The 21,736-nt window shown below is 37.5% G+C and overlaps 1 long non-coding RNA gene and 1 other non-coding gene across 2 annotated transcripts in view; both read right to left on the reverse strand.

Moving 5' to 3' along the window:
- LOC148592837 (uncharacterized) overlaps positions 1–21,736 on the reverse strand; it is a 319,289-nt gene that overhangs the window by 194,790 nt on the left and 102,763 nt on the right. The window lies entirely within an intron of this gene.
- Positions 535–641, reverse strand: LOC148592839 (U6 spliceosomal RNA). The gene has a single exon (XR_015913883.1). It is a non-coding gene; the product is annotated as a U6 spliceosomal RNA (small nuclear RNA).

The following is a 21,736-nucleotide window of genomic DNA, read 5'->3' on the forward strand; positions in this document are numbered from 1 at the left end:
CTGCCCAACTCTCCAACCTGTCTAGGTCCCTCAATGGCAGCACAGCCCTCGGGAGCGTCCGCCACTCCTCCCAATTTGGTATTGTCCACAAACTTGCTGAGGGTGCCCTCTGTGCCCTCGTCCAAGTCATTGATGAACAAGTTGAACAGCACCACGCCCAGTACTGACCCCTGCAGGACACCACTGGCCACGGACCTCCAACTAGACTCAATCCCATTTATGACCACCCTCTGTACTCTGCCATCCAGCCAATCCTCAGTCCACTTCCCTGTCCAGTCCACACTTCCAGAGCGTCCCTATGAGGATGTTATGGGAGATGGCGTCAAAAGCCTTGCTGAAATCAAGGTAGACAACATCCACGTCTCTCCCATCATCCATCCAGCTGGTCACTGCATCGTAGAAGGCTATCAGGTTCATCAGACATGACTTCCCTTGGTGAATCCATGCTGACTACTCCTGATTACCTTCTTTTCCTTGACATACCTAGAGATGGTCTCTAGGATGAGCTGCTCCATCCACCTTCCAGGGATGGAAAAAAATATGGAACGCTTCATGAATTTGTGTGTCATCCTTGCACAGGGTCCATGCTAATCTGCTCTATATCATTCTAATTTTAGTATATGTCCTGCTGAAGCAAGAATTTTTATCCTCAATCTTTTAATGATTTAATTTTCCAAAAAATATGGAGAATACAAAAAAAAAACAAGTAAAAATTTTATATGTGCTGTGAATAATCAGCAAAACAACTAAAACTGAGACACTGTGACACACTGATATGTAAGACTTTATTTTGTGAAATACTAATGAGGATTTTAAAAAACATTGAAGAAGAGAATAAGAAAAAAAAAGAGGTTTCATTTCTAGAGCTCCATTATTAGTAGATTTCTACTAAGTTGCAGGATATCATTATTTTTTTCACATCAGCAATGCCTTTCTAACCTCAATTAGCAGGAGACCAGAAGGCATGCTATGAATCTTTCACTGAAAGGTAGTTGTCAGCTATGTAAATGACTTCATAAATGTGTCCTGAAATGGAATTGCTTTATGCAAATTAACCTGAACTCCAGTTTGCAAGATGTGAAGAGCAAAAAAATGAGGCAATAAATTCAGTGGCGCTGGGATCCAGCTGGAGGAAAGAGCATCGCTTAGAGAAGCAGCTGTGAAGTCCACAGGAGGGGCAGAAAATGAATTAGCCGATGTTATCAGAAGTGTGAGGCATCAGAAGGGGGGGACATCTGTCCAACTCACCCCTTTCAGTTGGAAAAGTCACTTTTCACTTTCAGAGTGTTTCTTCTCATGTGAACTGAAGCATAATTTTAAATACATGATAGCCACCTGGAAAAGTCCTGCTACAAATGGGAATAGGTTTGAACGGAAACATTAATGATTTCTGTTCGTTACTGGTTAGTAGCACTTGAAAAGTCTTGGGAAGAAGTGTAAGAATCCTTGAAACCACTCTCTTCGAATTTTTTGATTGGTAGCAGCCTGACAAAAAGAAATATAAATTTCTTTCACAAGCCCCAAATATTTGCCAATATTTGGTATTTTATTCTGTAATATTAAAGGCTTATCATGAGCTCTTTGCTTGAACCAGCAATTAACAATATGCATGCTGTTGTTACCTTTGCTTACTGATATAAAGCTTATGTCTTTAATAGATAAATCTCACTAAATCTGAAAGTGCTGCACCTTGGACAGTATTTTGCCTGTGTTCATACCGCTTAAGCAGAATTCTTGACCTTAGAGATCATCTAGGAAGTGCCAACATTGACCTTAAGGGAGGCAGAAATCAACCCCAAAATCAGAATGAATAGCTGATTGAGGATCAGTCCAGAAAGCTGTCTAGCATGATGTAGATTGAGTCATTAGGTTTTGGGTTTTGTTTATACTATAATTAGATTAAAAGATATTACCTCCTCAGTCTAATAGCTGTATTTTTCTTCCCTAAAAAATACAACCTCTGTTATAACTGCTGTCTCGATGTTTTTACTAATTCCTTGAAATTTGCTAATTCAAAAATACTGAGCACATTTTGTTAAAGGAGGTATGGTTTATGTCAATATGAAATGACAAATGTTATGTCAAATGAAAATAACTGACCAAAATAACTTAAGAAGTTGGCAGTTATAGTGTCTTCTTTCCCCCAAAACGTTGTCTTTCGACAGTCAATAAGCAATTCTTGCTATTTGTACAAATACATTTCTTCTTTAACTTTATTCTTGACAGTTTTAGAAGATTGCCAGTCTGCTGTTAAAAATATCTTTTGCATCGAGGCAGCCTTTATTTTCAACCTTTGGAGGCCTCAGATAAAATGAGATTTTACATAAAGTACCCCAATTCATTTATAGTATTAACATTTCCCTAAATATTTGATCAAAAATTCTCCCAGTAAAGAGGCTTAAAATCTATATTTTCCATCAAAATACAGACTGCTTACTTCTTGATGAAGTAAAATTGAAGATTGTCACCTCCACAGAAGAAATCATTTTCACGGTGCATGGGGAATATGGTCTGATGTTCTTTATTCTCTGAGGCAAACTGCGATTTCCAACAACTGTACAAAACAGGGTAGCTATTTATAGTCTTTAGTAGGAATATTTGTACTGTGATAAATACAGAGAGCTTGCTTTATTTGATCTTCATCCTGTTGTCTTGTCTGTCAGTTTTAGAAAAGGAAGCAACAAGGATAAAGCAGCAGGAGGGACCAGCAAAACAGCTAAACTGGAGTTATTGACAATAAACCAGTGGAGAAGATGTATACTCCCAGGTCTACACAACTACAGAAAGCTTCTGAAGCAGCTGTTATCCATTTCTAGGGTTAGTTATAATTAAAGGTGTGGTTTCAGATTATAACAACCATAAACCCAAACACCACATACCATATAAAAGGAGCTGTATTCTAGAGAGAGCGTTTCTTAGAAACAGTGTGGTGTTCAGGAGTAATCAGCTGGGAATTGTAGAGATGAAATATTCTATGTGCTAACAGAATGAGTGGTGTAAAGATATGAAGAAAGATTATATGTAGGAAGCATAAATAGGAGGAAAGAATAGACCTGTTAAACTCTAAACTTCCTTCCCAGAAAAAACTTGCTTCTTGTAAATCGGGCCATCTCTAAACTATTGACATATTCTAAGAATCTGAAATAACTTCAGGCTGCACATTATACTAGAATATTGCAGAATTTTGTTTTAACATGCAAATTCAGCTGTTTGTTAGATTTCTGAAGAGCAGATCATCATAGTTCATCTTTTACAGATACCACAAAATCAGAGAGTTTTTCTGAGTGGCTTAAGGTTCAAGATTTATGATACTAGGCTTAAAAATCCACATGATGCATAGGTCACAGTTATGAGCAGAACTGCAATAGATGCTGTAACATTTTAATCTGTGGTCAGGCTTCATAGCAATGGATATCCCATTCTACACTGATGGAGACCAAAAGCAATTTAATTTATTAATGTGGAATTACTGTAAAATTATTCCACTGTAATAAAGGAGACAAAACATATGTTTCAGATCATGATCTAGATTTACTTTCTGGAGAAGAACTTATAAAAATTGGTAGGTCTTTAGCAGCTACGGCAAATCAGAAACTGAAACTAGATCTATGTAAATTACGGTAGGTTCAAGTGTTAGTGGAAAGAACAGGCAATAACACAACTCAATTAGCCATATGTAATCTGTTAGTTGAGACTCCAAAGCCAGAATTACATGGCTTTACTTGACAGTTTAAATAGGAGTTAGGGTCTTGATGAACTACTACTACTACCATAGCTTCTACTGTATTTATTCAATAGGATTATAATTTATTTCCCTCTATGCCTGAATATGAAAAATGCTGTTTTTTAGAACTAGTAAAAGTATACTGTGTATCATTTCAGCATGAACTTGTGAACTCCTTATCAAAGTTATTAATGAGGTATCTTGTGTCTCTTTTTGTTTCTTAAAACAGTTTGAAACTGACTTAGCATCTTGAGAATGCCAATGAGGTGATTTTAGTACTTCGGAGATATGAAACATGCACTGGTGATCACCCTGCTATGCAGAGAACTCAGCTGAGAGAACATGTAGAAAATAGTTTTCCTGAATACTGGGATGCTCCAGTTATGTCTTAAGCTTAATATTTGCCTCCTATTGGGTTTCACCTGAGGCACTGGGATAAATTTGTTGGGGACAGTTTCATAAGCAGTGATAGCTTTCTAATGAGTTTTCTAATTATATTCCCAGTCTAGCCTCTGTATCAAAGGCACAGCGAACACAACAGTTTGCTGACAGTATTCCCTGCTTCATTTCAAACACTCCATTTATCACCTGCTGGATGTTTTCTGCTGGATGTCTTTTTTTCTGTTTTGTACAAAAAAAAAAAAAAACAACAATCTGAGACACCAGGCAGCTCTTTCAGCACTCTTTCAGTACTGAGTACATATTAGTCAGTATGGTGACAGATTAAAAGCCTGCACACAGCTGTGATGTCAGAAAAATTTGCAAGTGGAAAACGCCTTCAGCAGTGAATTCTTATAGCATCATGAAACAAAACTGATTTTAAGATGGCAGTTTTCTTTAGAATGGGTAAATAATTCAGTCTTCAATTTTATTGTATAAAATTAATTATTGTATGATTTTATTAACCTCTTTTTATTGGATTTGTCTTTGAATAATAGCACATTAATTGGGAAAATCAGACTGTTAGGCTGCTCATTTGTTATGTAGCACAAAATTAGAGTTCCTTTTTAATAAGCTTTTAATTTACTTTCAATAAGCTGAATACAAAAATGAGACCAATCATGATTTCAGTGATGCATAACTTCGATAACTGATAGAAAGGTGAAATCTTAACCACAGTGATGGTACCAGGCTCAAAGATTAAGTCCAAAAGCAGCCTGTGCACTTTTAATAAGCTCCTATTTCAAAGGGCAATACAGTTAGGTAATTCTGGGTCCTTGTTTGTATGTTCCTCTGAGGGGCCTACTAGAAGATATGTCTATGGAAGAGATAGTTGCAGTGTCTTAATTTTTTGTGCTTGTTACTTCATTTACAGATAAGCATTTGTCATATTTGTCAATGTGTAATGATTCTTTTGTAAACTGGCATCTATGGGCATTTATGCTCTTGGAAGGAGCCAGCAGCTACTTCTGTGCTTCCAATTTCTACACTTTGATCCAAGTCTCATGCCAGAGAATTCATTTTCCCAAGCAATAGCAATGCAGGTGGAGTTAGAAAAAAAATAGAAACAAAAAATCTGCAAGGGTGCTAGCACTACATCATCCCTGGGTCAGGACCTGCATAAGTATAATGTTAGATGCTCAAAGCATCTTCATCTTAAATCTGAGATCACAGAATGGTTGAGGTTGGAAGGGACCTCTAGAGATCATCTAGTCCAACCCCCTGCTCCAGCAGGACACCCACAGCACGGGGCACAGGGTGGCATCCAGGTGGGTTTGGAAGATCTCCAGAGAAGGAGACTCTATAACCCCTCTGCAGCCTGTTCCAGGGCTCTGTCACCCTCACAGTGAAGAAGTTCTCCCTCAAATGGAGATGGGAGTTCCTGTGTTTTAATTTATACCCATTACTCCTTGTCCTCTCAGTGGTCACCACTGAGAAGAGTTTGGCCCCATCCTGCCTACATTCTCCCCTAGGTATCTGTACATATTCATCAGATCCCCTCTCACTCTTCTCCAGGCTAAACAGGCCCAGCTCGCTTAGTCTTTCCTCATATGATAGATGCTCCAGTCCCTTAATCATCTTTGTGCCTCTATGCTGAACCCTCCCTAAAAGTTCCACATCCTGGGGGAATGCACACAGGTGTGGCCTCATCAGGACTGAAGATAGTAGAAATTGGTAAAGATAATTGATTGATCTCCTCCTCCAAATTGCATGAATACACACAACAGAATGGGATCTGAATCTTTAGGATCCTTTTTCAATAATTTTTATTGCAAAAATCTGTCACACTTTTTGTCTGTCCTACTTTTTAACTGTTTTTTATTTGTCTTTATTAAGTTAGATCCTAAGCACATGACCCCAAAGATCACAGCTTAAAGAGCACATCGGATGAGCTGTGGTAGTTGATCACATCTATAAAGACATGGTAGCCAACACATTTTTTTGTTTTGTTTTGTTTGTCTGTTTTGTTAGCCAGCGGGCAAAGAACCCAGAAGATGGTAAGGTCACCCCACCATAGCCTGATACTCCTGAAATGACACTTCTGTTCCGCTGCTGCTTCCCTGTGACTACTCTACCTCTTCTCTTGTTGTTCTAGTCTACTCCCACAGCAACAGACAGCTAATCCAGCAAATCTGTTGGTATAACCATGTGCATTTGCTTAGCAAAGCATTGGAGCTGAGACAAAGCTAGGGAAAGGGGCAGGATTACTTTTTCCAGCAGCATTGTATTGAAATGTGTTCTCAACCAGTTGCCATGTCTTGTCATGTCTCTTAAATACTATCCTAATGTAGAGACACCCTTCTAATCTGTACCAAAATTCATTCTGCTGGTAACTGTATACAAGAATGTAGCCTAATCCACCCTTTTTCGAGTTCTTTCCACTTCCTCCTGACAAAATCATATATTTCAAGTCAAATAGCTTTCTGTATTATGATGTTTTATGAAGTATTTATGAGAAATCTATGACAAAAAAGGGGAAAACACTACCAAAATTTCATTCTTGATGACTATCTGCAAAAGCGATGTGTTAAAAATATCCTCTGTCGAGACTATCATATGAGTAGTCTTCATTTTCCAAACAGAGGATATCCTCTAAGTTACTGTAAAAGAGAGAGAGAAAAAAAAAAAAGAAAAGAAACCTTTAAGAAGGTTTGCTTTGTTTTCTGTCAGGTAACTGTATCTAAATGGATGATTTTGTGATAGAAGCATCCTCCTGTATATCAAAAATCTTGTTCCAAAACCAGTTGGGAATAAGAGCTAATTTTTATCTCTACATGGAAATATGTATTTTCAAGTAACTCAAATGAGAAATCATTAAAATATGTTTTAGCTGTGAGGAGCTTGGGGTTTTTTGTGTGCTTTTTATGAATCTATGAAATACTTTGTGCTTTTCCTTTGAGTGTTATGGACCATGTTTATGGTTACTGAGCTTATTTATTTTCTAATCGATGTGATAATCACTTTGGAGGTGGGGGCTATTAGCAAGTCATTAGGAGCTAGTAGCAAGTAAATTAAGTAGCTGTAAAACACCATATGGTTTCTTGTTTGCTCAAAACGGTAGCTCTGCAGAGGAAAATGCAAGGTCTAAAAAAGCACCCATAATAAGTATTTTTGTGTAATGCAGGAAGTACTTTGCTTGCTATATTGCTAAACTTCCGTTTGACTTCTTCAACCGCTCTGGAGAGTAGCTATGCATCATAGGTGCTTATGTTCTGCTTACCTAATGGCTGTGGCACTGTGTTTCTTTTGCAACAGGAGCATGTGCAAAGCCAAGTGACTAATCCCTCAGACCGTTTCTTAGCATCAGGGACTTGGCAAGAGCAGTTGGTCTTTGGGGACTTTAGGAGAGAGGGAAAGCCTTTTTTTTCGTACTTATTAAAATAAACATATGATATCAAATATTAGCATTTCTTCTCTTTCCTTGTAGAAATTAATGTGTTTGGTTAGTTGTATCTCCCCTGTAAATGTGTAGGGGAGCACACACTGGCTTGTGATGCAAAATGTTCAGCTTCCAGTCTAGACTATATTCAGCTGAATACTACCTGTTTTCAGTTTCAAATCTAGAGCTCATTATAAATAGAGATTGACTGAGGCTACAAAACCTGGACCCATGTTCTTAGTGCTCACAAAGCTCAAGCTATAGCCTGAACTGAGGAGCTTTTCATGGCTTTTCAAAACTTTTCCCAAAAACTCTTTTTTTTTGGCATGTGTTTTCTTAGCTGAGAATCTTTATTATCCTTATCTGGTTATCAGTTAAAAAAAATAAAATGAGGCTTACACCCTGTGAAATTTCAAATATGTAGAGGTGTGCATGCAGTCAAACATAACTTTAGTGAATAAGGAGTTATCCTAGTTGAACAGATCAGATTTCATTTGCTCTGATAACAGTAGCTGAGAATTCACTGTGTTGTTAATGGCTTGACATGTAGAAAAGTTAGTGATACCTAAGAGAAACTTCAGTTGCTGACCTCAGGAATCATGAGTAATCCTGAGGTCAGCAGTGGGATCAAGACTGACTCAGCTCTACGTAATATCTATGAGCACACTAGCAAAGCAAGACACTGATGAATTATTCTGGAGAAAACGCAAGGGGAAAGTGATTTCCTCCGTCATTAGTCAAGACAGAGCGATAAACATTGTTTGCTTTTATTTGGTTTCCCTGGTACACTGTAGTTTTTCACTGACTTCTGTCATCTTCCCCTTCAGTACCTCCTCCCTGTCAGCCAGCAGTGAGCTATAAAATGTGTAGGCTCTAAATCTGAGTGCTTTGTTACTCTCTTTTTGCTTCAGGCAGAAGGAATAAAATTAAAAGTAGATTAAAAGTAGGAGTAGTCCAGAATGCTTGGTAAAAACTCATTTCCACAGGAAACCTGGATGGCTTGGAGAGCAGAACCACTGTTCAGGGACAGAAAATTGTTCTTAACCTGTCCCTTCAGTGTTGATAAGGAAGGGGTAACAGACTTAACCATCACAGAGGGAGGGGTTTTTTTAAAATCCCTTTTCTCATTTTGGGGGTGAAGTTCCATAGGTTTCCCAGAACTGAGAAGCCAGAAAAAATGCGTTGGGATATAACTATTGTTTGATGTCCTTCACCTTGAGGGCTTGAGGCCCTTGGTAAAGAAGTTGTATTAAGGAAGGTTTATATTTTTGGATTCCAAGTCCTTAGACTTTCAAGGCATATATTAATTATTAATAATAAAGAACTTCTGCTGTAACTGATTGGATTTGGGGTGCAAACTATATAGAAAAGACCTAGGTGCCTGGCTTTTATGTATAATTACTGTTATCAAGGTAATAGATGCAAATTTATGCTTTAGATAGGCTTATTGGTCTTTTCACAGAATCACAGAATGCTTAAGGTTGGAAGGGACCTCTAGAGATCATCTAGTCCAACCCCCCTCCTCCAGCAGGGACACCTAGAGCACTTTTGGATTTTAGATTTTTTTAAAGCTGCTCACATGTGCTTGATTGCTTATCTAATAGAAGTTTGAAATATTTTATCAAGAAAGCAACAATGTCAAAATGGCCAAGAAGAATGCTCAGTATTATGCTGATATGTCTTGTCCATCCACTTCAGACTATATAGGACTACATAAGACCAAGTGTGAAGGGGAAGAGCCAAGATATAAATTAGCTGTCCAGGGCAAGTTCAGGTTTACTTTTAGCTTTGTGACAGCTTTTTTGGGGGATAAGTACTTAGTGGGAAATAGTCATGTTAGAAAGCAGAACTTGTATTTTTGTGTATACATTTGGTGTTTTTGAATATGACTGTTATGAAATCAAAGAGCTAAATCCTTAGTTTACTGTGGCCAGCTGTTTCTCTGTATCATCTGTGCAATTTCAGTAATGTTTTTTTTTTCTTGCACTAATAGTTTGGCTGTGATCAATACACATTCTCTAAAATGCACACAAAAACTAAAATTAAAATAACCAAAATCAATTTAAACTGGTGACCTGTGTTTTTTATTTTACTGAAGAATGGTTTATATCTGCTTATTGTGCTCATAAAGAGGAATTAATTTTTTGATCCTCTGCAGTAGATTTTTTCTGTGGTATTTTTCTCAACTATAAATGCAAAGGACTGTGATGTTTCTTCTGTTGTAGTTTTTTCTCAGCAAGCAGATGGCTGAAAATTATAATTTAAGACTTCCTGCTGCAAAAGGTATTAATTTTCATAATACTCAGTCTTCTGTTGAAAACAGAAAAACATTTCTATTAAAACATAAATATGTCACAGCTCAAGTTTGCTTGCTTTTCAGTTGTGTGTGATAGTGTAATGCCTCCTGAATGTAAGTTGGAAAGTTCAAAAAGCAAACTGGAAATCTCAATTCAAGAGTTCCTATGGTTTTATATGAGAGCCCTCCTTTTCCTTCCTTCCCTCCTTTTATTAGTCCTAGTGGTATAATGCTTCTAACTTTCTACTTTGGCTAATAATTTCTTGTTGCCTAGATGGTTATTGACATGGATTATCATCTAATGTTTTTTCTCCCTAAATTTCCCACTTCCATTTTGAAGTATGTATTATTTTAAGCCATCATCTAGGTCTTCTACTTTTCTAAAGATGCATTGCTCAGAATTTGGGTGGAAAAAAAGAGCTCTTCAACTTATTATTTTGTAATCCTTGACCAAAAGCATTGGGTTGATTGTGCTCTCAGTAGCTGTTTCCTGACCTGCACTTCCCCAAAGATCATTCTGAAGTTGTTTTTAGCAGCTGTGAGATAAGAAAGACGTTCAAGCAGTGAAGCAGTTCAAATGCCAAAACATATTTTTAAAAGGCAATTAAAACTGATTATTTCCAGAGTTCACAATCTCTGTATGTCCAACAGTGTAATAGAGCTTCTGAGATTAATAACTACTACCATACCATACCAGATAAACAAATTAAAAGTCCCTAAGAAGGAGTCCTTTGCACCTGTCTCTTAATGAGCTTTCAAAACAATTGCTAAAGTCCCTATTTTGGACCCCTGAAAATCTTCATTTTTAATGGTAATTGAGGAATATACAATAACATCAGGTTAAAGAACCATTGAGACTCTCTGGCTGTCAAAGCTGCTGCTGTACAAACACCTCGGTTGATCTATTTTTCAAAACATGCAAACCATCTAAAGTGTAACTGAAATAACTGGAAGTTCAGCATCTCTGGAAGCTAGACCCATTAAAAGTGTAGAAAATCATCAGTGGCTTATTTTGAGTCACCAAACACCATTCTATAGTGAAATGACTATTTAAAAGGCTATTTATAGGTTTAAATGTGTTCTATTATGGTTGCAAAGTTTTGAACATTGGTAGTAGGTCCTGGTAGTTATAAGACTCAAATCTTCAAAACAATTGTAAAAACTCTTAAGTCTAGTAATCAATCAAAATGGGAAAAGGGGATCAGCTACAGAGACCAGTGCAGTCATGCAGCAAGAGGAAATACCCCACAGTGAGGGAGTTATACCTGTATATACAGAAGTGCTTTTCAGTTTCCTCACCAAATCCTGTAAATATACTTGTTATTCACCCAATAAAGTCCTGTGACAATGACCTTATCTCTATACATTGCAGTATTTAACTCTACAGTTTTATGTGGCTGCTAGTCAGGAACCATTTAAGGAGAGCAATTTTGCATGGCAATTTTTTGTCTACACCTAGAAATTCTGTTCTAGACTCAAAATCAGTCTGGATGATCTGAAACTGAAATTAAAATGCACCTGAATTTACTTTAGTGTCATTAAGGCTAGTCATCTTTTCCCTCATGTTTTCTCAGCTTTTTGTTTTACAGTATTTCAGACTTGCAGTAACAGACCATTTTGCTGCTAATAGCATATTTGTGTGCGGAAAGTAAAAGAAAAATGGCTGGTAGACATAAGTGGGATGTGACTGTCAGGATTCTAAACTGAAAATGAAATTCATGAGCATTGCAGGAAAGGAAATGTGATTGATACTCCCCTGCTCAGTCCTAGTCTTTTGTGTTAGGCTTTACCTTACTATTTTAAAATAACACTGGTCGTCTCTTAATTAAGAAGAAAAGAAAAAGCTCATCTTGTATTCCTTTTAACTGTTTTTTTATATGCACATTTTTCTGCACAGCAAAATCAAGTTTTCAGCTCAAAATAAAGAAACTAAAAGAAGCAGCTACCTACAGAAGTCGACGTTTGTATTCATGAGTACCTGACTTTATATAAAGAGGACTATTTCTATGCTGTTCTGTAGATCACATGGTTATGTAGATCATTTCTGAAGATGCAGTATTGATGAAGTTATCTGAAAGACGCTGGATATAAAATACGTCTTTCTTCAAAGCTTGAAACTTGTCAAATAACTCCAATATAAGCCTATAGACCATTCATTACAGGAGTCAACCTGTAGAGAGGATTGATTTCCTTCCTTGCTTTCCATTTAAGACAGAAAAGGAAATAAATGAAATTCTGCCTACTGCTGTCAGTGTTCAAAATAATTATCTGTGCTAGTCTTCTAGAAGAGACAGAAAAAGCATTCAACATTCAACAGAAAAAAAAAAAAGGATAATTCCGCATCCACTTCCGAAGTTGAGTGGTTTGACTCTAGAAGTGTCCATTTCCTTCATGTCTTCATTTCCTTCATAAGTCTGGAGGAGAAGCTCAGAGCTAAAGCCTATAATGTGAAAACTTGTATTTGGATGGTTTGATAGCACCTGCTATGTCAGCTGAGGTATGTCAACATTTTGTAAAACAAAATAAGCCCTCTTTGTCAGAAAATGACACGTAACTCGTATTCTTGCTATACATTTTTGGAAGAATATCTTCCTGAATACCTGAAAGCAGCCGTTATGTTTTCTAGTGTGATGCCAGAACTTCAGGAAAGTGAAGTAGAGCTCATACTTGCAATATTGTATGGCTGCCTGTCAAAATTTAATTTGTTCTCAGAGGCATGTCTGAGAGAATTTATGGACACTTGATTGCCACAGATGTTCTTGGCCATTTGTTGAGGAATGAATGTACACAGGAAATTTCTGGGTTTCGAATGGGTTTTAAATCTGCTGCAGTTTCAGACTGAGCAACAGGATGTACAAACAGTCACCCATTTCTGGGCAGCTCTGATTTATCTGAATATTCTAGAAGATACCATCAAAAACAGAAGTTAAGAATAGTGTATAAGTGCATCTTGTGTATGAATGTACTTGTGTGGTCTCAGCCGAGGACCCTTTTTCATGTCTTATCTCAGCTATTAGAGGAAAGTCAGCTCAGCTGACTTTCATTGGATCTTTTCGTTCGATCTTGAGTGACCTCTGCAACTTTTTCCTGTTTGGTTCAATTTAACAAGACTAGATTTTCAAGACTATTTTATGAATTAAACCAAGGGATGCCTTTGTTAATGCATTCCATACTAGTATTTTAGATAAGCTGATTTCCAGTTTCATTAAAAACTAGCAAAAATGGAAATTTTAAGTAGGCAGCTCTTAACTTCGCATTTCAAAATGAGTGCAGTAGCTGTCAAGTTATTCTTCTGTTAAGCAAATAACTCCAGATAAGATGCTACCTAATGTCTAGCACCAACATTTGGTAGCTCGACATTCATGTGAGTGCAGGAGATTCAAGTTTCATATCTGAATAGGCACATTTGGTAACTTGAAGCAGTCTGACAGATCCTAGGTAAGTGACCCAACCCCTGACTACTTCAGAGGTACATGTGATGCTTGCCTGGGGGGCCTAGGGCCAAGGGAAATTTTGCAGATAGGAGGAATGCTCTGAAATAACTTATTTTTCATTCTGAAGTAAATTGACTTCCCAAAACTCATCTTCTGCAGGACAGATTCATCTTTTATTAATCCTGCTAGTAGTTTTAAAATACTGGCATATCTGAAATGTCATTTTTATCCATTCAAGATGGTAAAAAAAAAACACTATTAGACATTGGTAGCTTCATGCGGGCTTAGCGTAAGTGAAAGTTTCCTTTGCCTTCGAGATTCTATTTCTGACTGCTTAAGATAAAACTTAGAAAAAATGAATGTTTATGTTCCCACAGTGGTCTCATACTATTCATCTTAGGAAGCATGAGTTTATTATTGTGAACTATATCTATTCTGCTTTACGCAGACAGATTCTGTTTAACTCTAGGGAGTACAAAAATCTGGGTTTCTGTGATACCAGAAATTTCTTGGATGTAAAACTGACAAACTGGAAAGATGAAATAACACAGGTTTAATGGAAATTGATCTCATGCTTATTTTAGGCAGTGCACTTGATTTGCTACTGTGACTTGTTTTAAAAATATTTTATAAGTGCAGCTTGTATCAATAGTGAAGTTTATTCAGCCTAAAATTAAATTAACAACATAAAAAAGGTATTTTTTTAAACTGCATATTAATATCCTGGCTGTCAAGTAAAATCCATCATCCAATGGAAAATGTTTGTTTACATCTATTCAAAAACCAGTCTTAAATTATCATGGCAATTCTGGAATCGGTGCACAGCTGGAATGTGAAAGTCACTTCCATATACTCCAAAATATGCGTACAGGAAGAAAGAATCAGGAAGCCACAACAAAACATGGCAAAAGAATGGGAGTTTGCGTGTGCAGAGACATCCCTGAAATGTTGCCAACATTTCAACAGAAAGTAAGAAAGCAGCTTGACACTTTTCATAGTACCTCTCTCTAAAAAAAAAAAAAAAGAAAGAAAGAAAAAGTGGTAATTTAAGAAATATTTCCAAACACAGCCTTAGATTAAATTAATTTTATAATATTAGGTAGCTTGAATATTAGACTGCTGTTTTGTTTCCTTGATATTTGGTTCATTAAACCACCCCAAACAGATAATTAGCAACCTCCTCATCTCCATATAATTAGTTTCTGCCTTTCACGCTCTTCGTTTTTGTTTACTAAAGAAAGAATTACCTGGGAGATGGGAGTAGGCAGACTGAAATGTGTGTTCTAATAATTTGGGTAAATCCCTTCCATTTTTTTTTTTTTTGTGCCAAATGAGGCTTTCTCTTTCAAAACCTTCTTTGTTGTTCTGAACTCATGAAAACATTTGCACTGCATGGTTCTCTGTTTCTGCAGTTCAGATTTGGCAATGTGAAATAACCCTATCTCTCCTCCGGGTTCGGTGTCTCCAGTACAAAGCTGAGCCGCCAGGAGTTCACCAAGATCCATACCTGTCACTTCTGTTTCATTCAGCAATTGGTTTTCTGTTGGGTTAGATGCCAAGAACAACGATTCTGTCCTCCTCTTTTCCTTAGAACTTCTTCATTCTCCCTATATTGCAGAAACCAGCCGTGGGACCAGGAGTGGAAGTCAGTTCACTTTGGCTACACATGCAGTGGAGGTTTTCCCTGTGTAAATGCTTTTCCAGTAGTCAATCTAAGAGGAGTAGTCAGCTGGTAAGAAGGTAAGCTTTTTTATTTTGTTATAAGTCCTGAGCTCTTAGCCAGTGTTTGCCATCAGTAAATCACTAAAAGCAATATTATCAAAAGTGCTTGCAATTTTTAGGAAGGCCAGTCTAAAAACAAAAAACAGTGGAATTAGTTTTCTTGTGTTACAGACTTTGACTTATCTATCTTCAAGTGCCAATAGGGCATTTCAAGTCATACTTTGATTTTGTGCCCAAACAACTTGAACAGCTTCATTTGTCTAACCTGCTGCGCTCATGACTAGAAAAAGTGTGTAACGTGCATGTCCAGATCTAAGGATATAACCTGAGAATTCTGACAGACCTGGCCAAATGGACTTGCACATCACTGGTCCCTTGACAGGCCCCCAGAATATGCCTCTTTTTTTTTTTTTTTTTTTTGAGATGTCTTCTCTTTTGTTGAAAATGCATAGTCTACATCAGTCAGGTTGCTAACTGTCCACCCAACCTTCTCGATTCCTGCTGGCCTTTGTGCTTGATGCATTCAGGTTAGTCCAGATACCTTAGTTCCTTAGGATCTTGAGAAGAATAGAATCATAGAATTATTGTGTTTGGAAAAGATCTTTAAGATCATCGAGTCCAAACATTAGCCCTTCAACAGCACACCTGTTAAACCATGTCCCTAAGTACCTCATCTATCAAATTATAGAATCATCATGGTTGGAAAAGATCTTAATATCTTAAGGGATCATAAAATGTCCAGGCCTTAAAACTTAAAGAAAAATCTTTCTTCAGTTCTAGTTTAATTCTTTGATTTCAAGTCACTCAATGTTTAAAATGATGAAGCAGGATTCATTGCGTAGAGGAGGAGAAGGATATGAGCTATGTGAGCCATAAGAAAGTCAAAGGTCTGTCAGTAGGTTCTGAGCCCAGATGCCGTTTGAGAACAGGCAAAAAGCAAAGGCATGGAAATGCTCCTTGCCCTGAATTAGAGGTCAGAGCTGGTAGAGCAGAAACTCAGCAGTGTTGCTCCTCTCTCACTGCTCAGGCACAGTAGAGTGATTAAAACGTGACACAGGTGACACAGACCATCTCACCAGTGCAGTGTATTACCACATATCTTGGCCTAACTTTGGCTGTTCAGAGTAGCTCATGTGTACACATTTCTGAATTGCTTGGTCAGGTTATAGTCTTGTGCCTGCACAGCTCCACAGGCATTTGCTGCTGATACAATTTGAAAAGAGCTGAATTTAGTAATTTGTTTACAATAGAATTTAGTTTTTTGTTTTCCTCAGGAAGTAAACTTGCACTATGTGAAGAGCAAACAATTGCACTAATTTTCTGGTTTTATCTTTTAATCCTCTGTCCAGAGAAATGGATCTGAGTACTCGTTTCAAATGGAAGACTACTGATAATCTTGCCAGAAAACAAAACCTCCTACTTAGGCCTTTACAATGTGGAACCAGGGATACCAGCTTTATTTAATTTAAAACAAACAAACAAACAAACAAGAAAAACCCAGCATAATCTACTTTCTAGTGAAAACTGAGCTAGTGTGTGAATTTGCTTTCCTGTTAATGGCATTATGAATTGCTTTAGTCTACTCTTTATACAGTATTTTTTTTTATTTTTCCAGTACATGGTGCATAATGAAAACAGATAATGCTTTCTTGTTCAAATCATGCATTTAACCTCAGAGCTTTGTTAAACTAGGCAAATGACATTTTAAAAAGCTGTCTGCATCGAAAGTTGGAATACTAGCTGCTAAAATAGCTATTTGTTATTAAATGCTAAGTGTTATTAGGTGTTATTAAATGCTAACATGTCATAGTGACACCCGAGTGAGACTTGAATTCTTGTTAGATGTGATGCAATGTTGTGCACGGCAATTACTAGTTCTTCACTTTTTTTTTTTTTCAGCAGTCAGGGCTCAGCTATGAATAAAAGTTTTCTATTGATATCTCAACAGGAGAATTACCGTTTCTGCTCTGCCTGGCTTTCTCTGATCTCCTCTTGGACATTTGAGTATAGAAAGAGTTGTCAGTTTGAGTCAGAGGAAGAAACTTCCTTCTTCAGTTGCTGACCTAGGAGATCATTGTTTAAAATAAAGCAATAGCTAAATCCTACCCAGTCAGCTTTGAATCTTGTCATACAAAGTGAATCAGTTTGTCCTGTTTCTACCACACAGTACATGTTCTATCACCTTCACATAAATTTGTGTTTTAAGAGTAGCTTCTGGGGTACACATATGGAAACAGAATCCTTGGTGAATTAGGCCCATATTCAAGATATGGAGTGCATTTGGGGAGCCATCAGACAGCTACAAAGCTCTATCTGGTCCCTGAGGTGGCTCAGTTTGGATAGGCAGTGAGTTTGCCTTGAATCTTCCTGTATTCATGACTGGTTATACATAATCCCTTTCTCTGTGTTTCAGTCCTGATGCTGCATCAGGACCTTGCTGCAAAATGGCTTCTTCGATATGTTTCATTTAATTAAATTTAATGAAATCACTTTGTTTCCCCAGAGGCTAACGAGTCTGCAGTGCTGCCTATTCTGGTAGGTCTAGAAGAGTCTGGTTTAAAACGTTCATTACTTATTTAGTGCCTTCTTGTTCACAGCACTGTACTATCCCCTGCCCTCGCAGCAGGAAACCAACCTATCTGAATATGAAAAAAAATGTTTCCTTCTCTCCATAAAACTAACAACCTGGTCTGGTGCCTCGTTTTGCTTTTTCCACTCTTTGTTCACCTTTCCTCTCCTGCCTGATCTTTCTACAGCATGCACATTGTTATTTTAACTGAAGCCTTTAGTTTTATTTGAAAAGTCAATGGGAGACGTGCATAGCGCTGAACACCTCCGCAGAGAGTGTGGATGTTCAATTAACTTCCATTTACACATTAATGTGCTGCAATTGCTAGCCTCCTAACAATACTCGCTAGAAATGTCCGATTTATCAGTTTTCTTTCCATGCTCCATGGAAGTAGAAATTTGCCATTATCAGTGATTTCCTGTGTTTACCAGGATCACCTTAGTTTCAGTTTCCATACAATGCAAGGTTGTTTCTATGCCCTGGGGGTGATCATGTTGTTTCCTAGGATATTTTTCACAGAAGCCCAGAGACGCCTATTTCAGCAAAAGTATTGCTAATCTCATAGAGGCAGGCAGAGAGATGCAGAGGGCAGCTGACTTGAGCCAAAGATGGGTAAACAGTTTATTATGTGAGGAGCAAAACTGATGGACTTTGGTGTCAGAGATTTGCACCCTTCTCTCTTCCACATCTGTTTTTACAGCAGCACCATCTGCTTATTTTTACTGACTCAAGAAACCTGGGAAACAGAGGTTGATTACATGCCCTGGGACACTTCTACTTTGCCCATAGCTGACTGGGAGCTCTGCATGCTGACTGATCAGCTCCCTGGTGCCTCTTAGTTGAAAGGAAGACCAGAGTGACTGAGTTGCTGGAGAACAAAGAAGAGAGAGTGTTAATAAGATTTCTTTCCTTTACTGGAACAGTAATTCAGTGTGAAACAATGTTGTGAGAGCTCTTCCTTCCTGTTATGTAGGAGAGTTGGCCAATGAATGAAGGAAGATGACACTGACAGACTGTGTCACCTCATAAGCCTCCTTCCCCTTATTTTCAAGGTGGGGGAAAAAAGTCTAGATAGATAACTTTGTTAAGAAGAACTAAGAACCAAAATGGTCACCTTTCTTCCCAGCTTTCCCACTGAAGTCTGCATAGCATCTCCCACCCAACACATCTCTATGACAAATGAGTGCTGAATGGGGACTCCTTCAGGGTCAGGAGGGCTCACTTCTGGGTATGTAAGGCTAGGGGAGCACTAAGGACAAAGCACCCCAGGAGCAAAGCAGTTAAGAGAAGTGAGCAAATGAAGATTTCCTGAAAAGCATGGAGCCTGAGCAAATGTGAGAAAGCTGTGGAAACTAATCAAGGATGTGACTGGAGGTTAAGGGAGAATACAGATCTTCTGTTCTTGCTGGAACAAATGCTCAGGGAAGAGCTGAACACCCTTTGCATTGGAGAGAACTTGGCTACCTGGTGTCTGTTGTGTCATTGTATTTTTACAGGTGGATTTGGCCAACAGTGAAACCCAACATGTGATGAGGAAAGAGCTTGGTTAAGACTTTTCTCTCACAGAGGAGTTACATGTTCCTCTGGATGTTTATGTAGCTGTACCAGAACCTCATGCCCCAGCTGGATTTAGTATAATCCTCTAATAACACATTCCACCCAAGGATACCAAAAAGTTTCATAAAATTAGCTCTGTGGTCCAGCTGTTATGTACACAAAGGAATTAGGGTAATTAGAGCTGACCAAAAATGTGTCACAAAATTATTTTCTATCAGATTATGCATGCTCTGCAGCATTACAATGTTTCCTCTCATCTCACCCACCTGCCCAGTAGCCTTGGGCTTAAAGAAGGGTCTGTCATATAACACAGAATTAGCTTTTAACTTTCTGCTCTTTAGTGCACAAAATGGCAGCCCAAGAGGTGTTGAATAAGATTGCCATGGCACTGTGTCCTTGGCTGCACAGAAGGAAACCTGAACGCTGAGTCTCCAGGAAACAGATCATCACTGTCATTTTGAAAAGTTGAAATAGAAAGGCTGCAATTCTCATTCTGCGACGGCAGACTGCAACAGTACTTCTGACAAAGAACTTCCTCATTCTCTTTCATAATTTCAGACTTCTTCATTCCAGCCTACCTTTCTCCTCTCCTCTTATATGCAGAGGAGTAAAGGCATCAGTGACATCCTTAGCTTTTCCAAATGCTCGTGAGAAATGTAGGATATAGCGAGCAATGAAAAACAACAGCTGATATTACTGCATTCTGTTATGGTGAGAATGCATTTCCTGATACTTTTCTTCTAAAAAGACTACTTCTATCATATACTTGGGCAGCTTATTTTAGTAGATGGTCAGGATTATCAATTAACAGTTCTTGAACTGAATTTTCTTTGGACTAACATTTCACATACTTTTTTTCCACTGGGATTTATTTTAATGAGGACTTCAGTTTGCTAATAGGTGACTAAAAATGTAATTTTTTAGAACTCCAAAGGCTGGAATCATAATGCACTTAAGTGTTGTGTTGTACAATGTTGTGCGCTTAACTTTAATGGGCTTCAATAGCATTGCTCCTGGCCTTACACTGACTCTAATGTGTTTTGATTTGGTCTCAGAATATGTTGTGCTAATAGCATTAGTACTAATTATCATCCAAAAACTTACAAGTTTTTACTAGAAGCAAGGAACGTTCACGCATTTGAAGCTACCGCATTTGGACGTACTTTTATTTTGCTTATATTGCTAATATTGTTTATGTTTTTTTGATATTTAGTCTCACTAATGTGTAAGTTTAAAAACACTGGTCATCATACTTTTATTGAAGACCTACAAGAAACCAAAGTTATGGTTGATTATTTGCAGGTGTCTGGGACCAGGTCCAATAATTACAAGGAACCAGGACAACAAGCCCTGTTTATAGACATCAATTCAAAATAAATACAGAATAAGAATGAATTCTGACTCTGAGAATTGCTGCCTTTAGCACTAGTTATGGAAATGGAACCTGCTGCTGAAAATAAAAGGAAGACTCTTGAACATTGGATGCTATATGGTAAAGCTTAAAGCTACCACCTGGAAACTGTCATTCTAAAGAATAATGGTTTTATGAAGAGAAGCTGCCTGAACAGCCTTTAAAACAGACAACACTTTTTCTTTAATTCTTTTTTAACTTCAGAAACAAAATGTCTAAAGGACTAAATCCTCTCTGTCTTTAAGGAAAAGAGTTCTATGTCATCATAATGAAACTGTTATTGCCTGTTGTAACTGAGGAGAGATTTGCAGATATTTTACAAATGTGGAAATTTTGAAATAGAAATATTGCAGCAATAGTTAATGTCATCCCAACGTTGGCAATCATACTAAAATATATGCTTAATTTTAAGCAGCTAAATTAATTGGATCAGATTGAAAAGTGGTGCACGGAGTGAGCTTGGATGAACAAAGGGATTCTAAAGCTCTCCATCCTCTTTGCACTGCAAAAGAATATCATAGTCTGCTTCTCTGAAAGCCAGGCATGGAAAAGGAAGCACCGGCAGAACTTTCTGCTTTGAATATTACATGGCACAAAATATTAGAAAACCCTCCACTAGCAGGGATATGGAACACACAATAATTTTGTTTTTCCACAAAGCCCTGGAAATTGCTTAACAAATTGCAAGGAAAGAAAAGCGCACTAAATGAAAGAAATCATAAGGACAAAGCACACTTAATAAGTCATTTAAAAATATGTTAGAGTATATCATCACACAATCATGTGTCTTCTGATCCAAGAAGTAATCTAATTACTTTTCACAATAATTTCAGTGAACAGGTTTCCTTATTAAAATATACTTTGCAGTAATGACTGCAGCATTACTCCAGGAATATATGAACATTACACTTGTGTTTTAAAGGTGAAATGAACTTAAAATATGATTGGTTGTTCAAAAGCAAGATACATAGGAGAAATGAGTAGTAAATTGCCAGAATGACATTCGCATCAATCTTAAATGGAAGCCTTATGTAAAGAGACACTAACACAATATAATAAGGTAAACTGCAGTTAATTCATTGACTAAGGAGGGAATCATTTTTAATACAGTATATTCTGTTTAGGTGTTTGAAAAATGTCATTTTATCATACTCTAGAGCCCTTAGTACTTTATTTTTTTATTCATGCAATGTGCAGAGTAGC

This window comes from Tinamus guttatus, unplaced genomic scaffold, assembly GCF_059628265.1.
Source record: "Tinamus guttatus ecotype Peru unplaced genomic scaffold, ASM5962826v1 Tinamus_guttatus_pri_ptg000503l, whole genome shotgun sequence".
NCBI lineage: Eukaryota > Metazoa > Chordata > Aves > Tinamiformes > Tinamidae > Tinamus > Tinamus guttatus.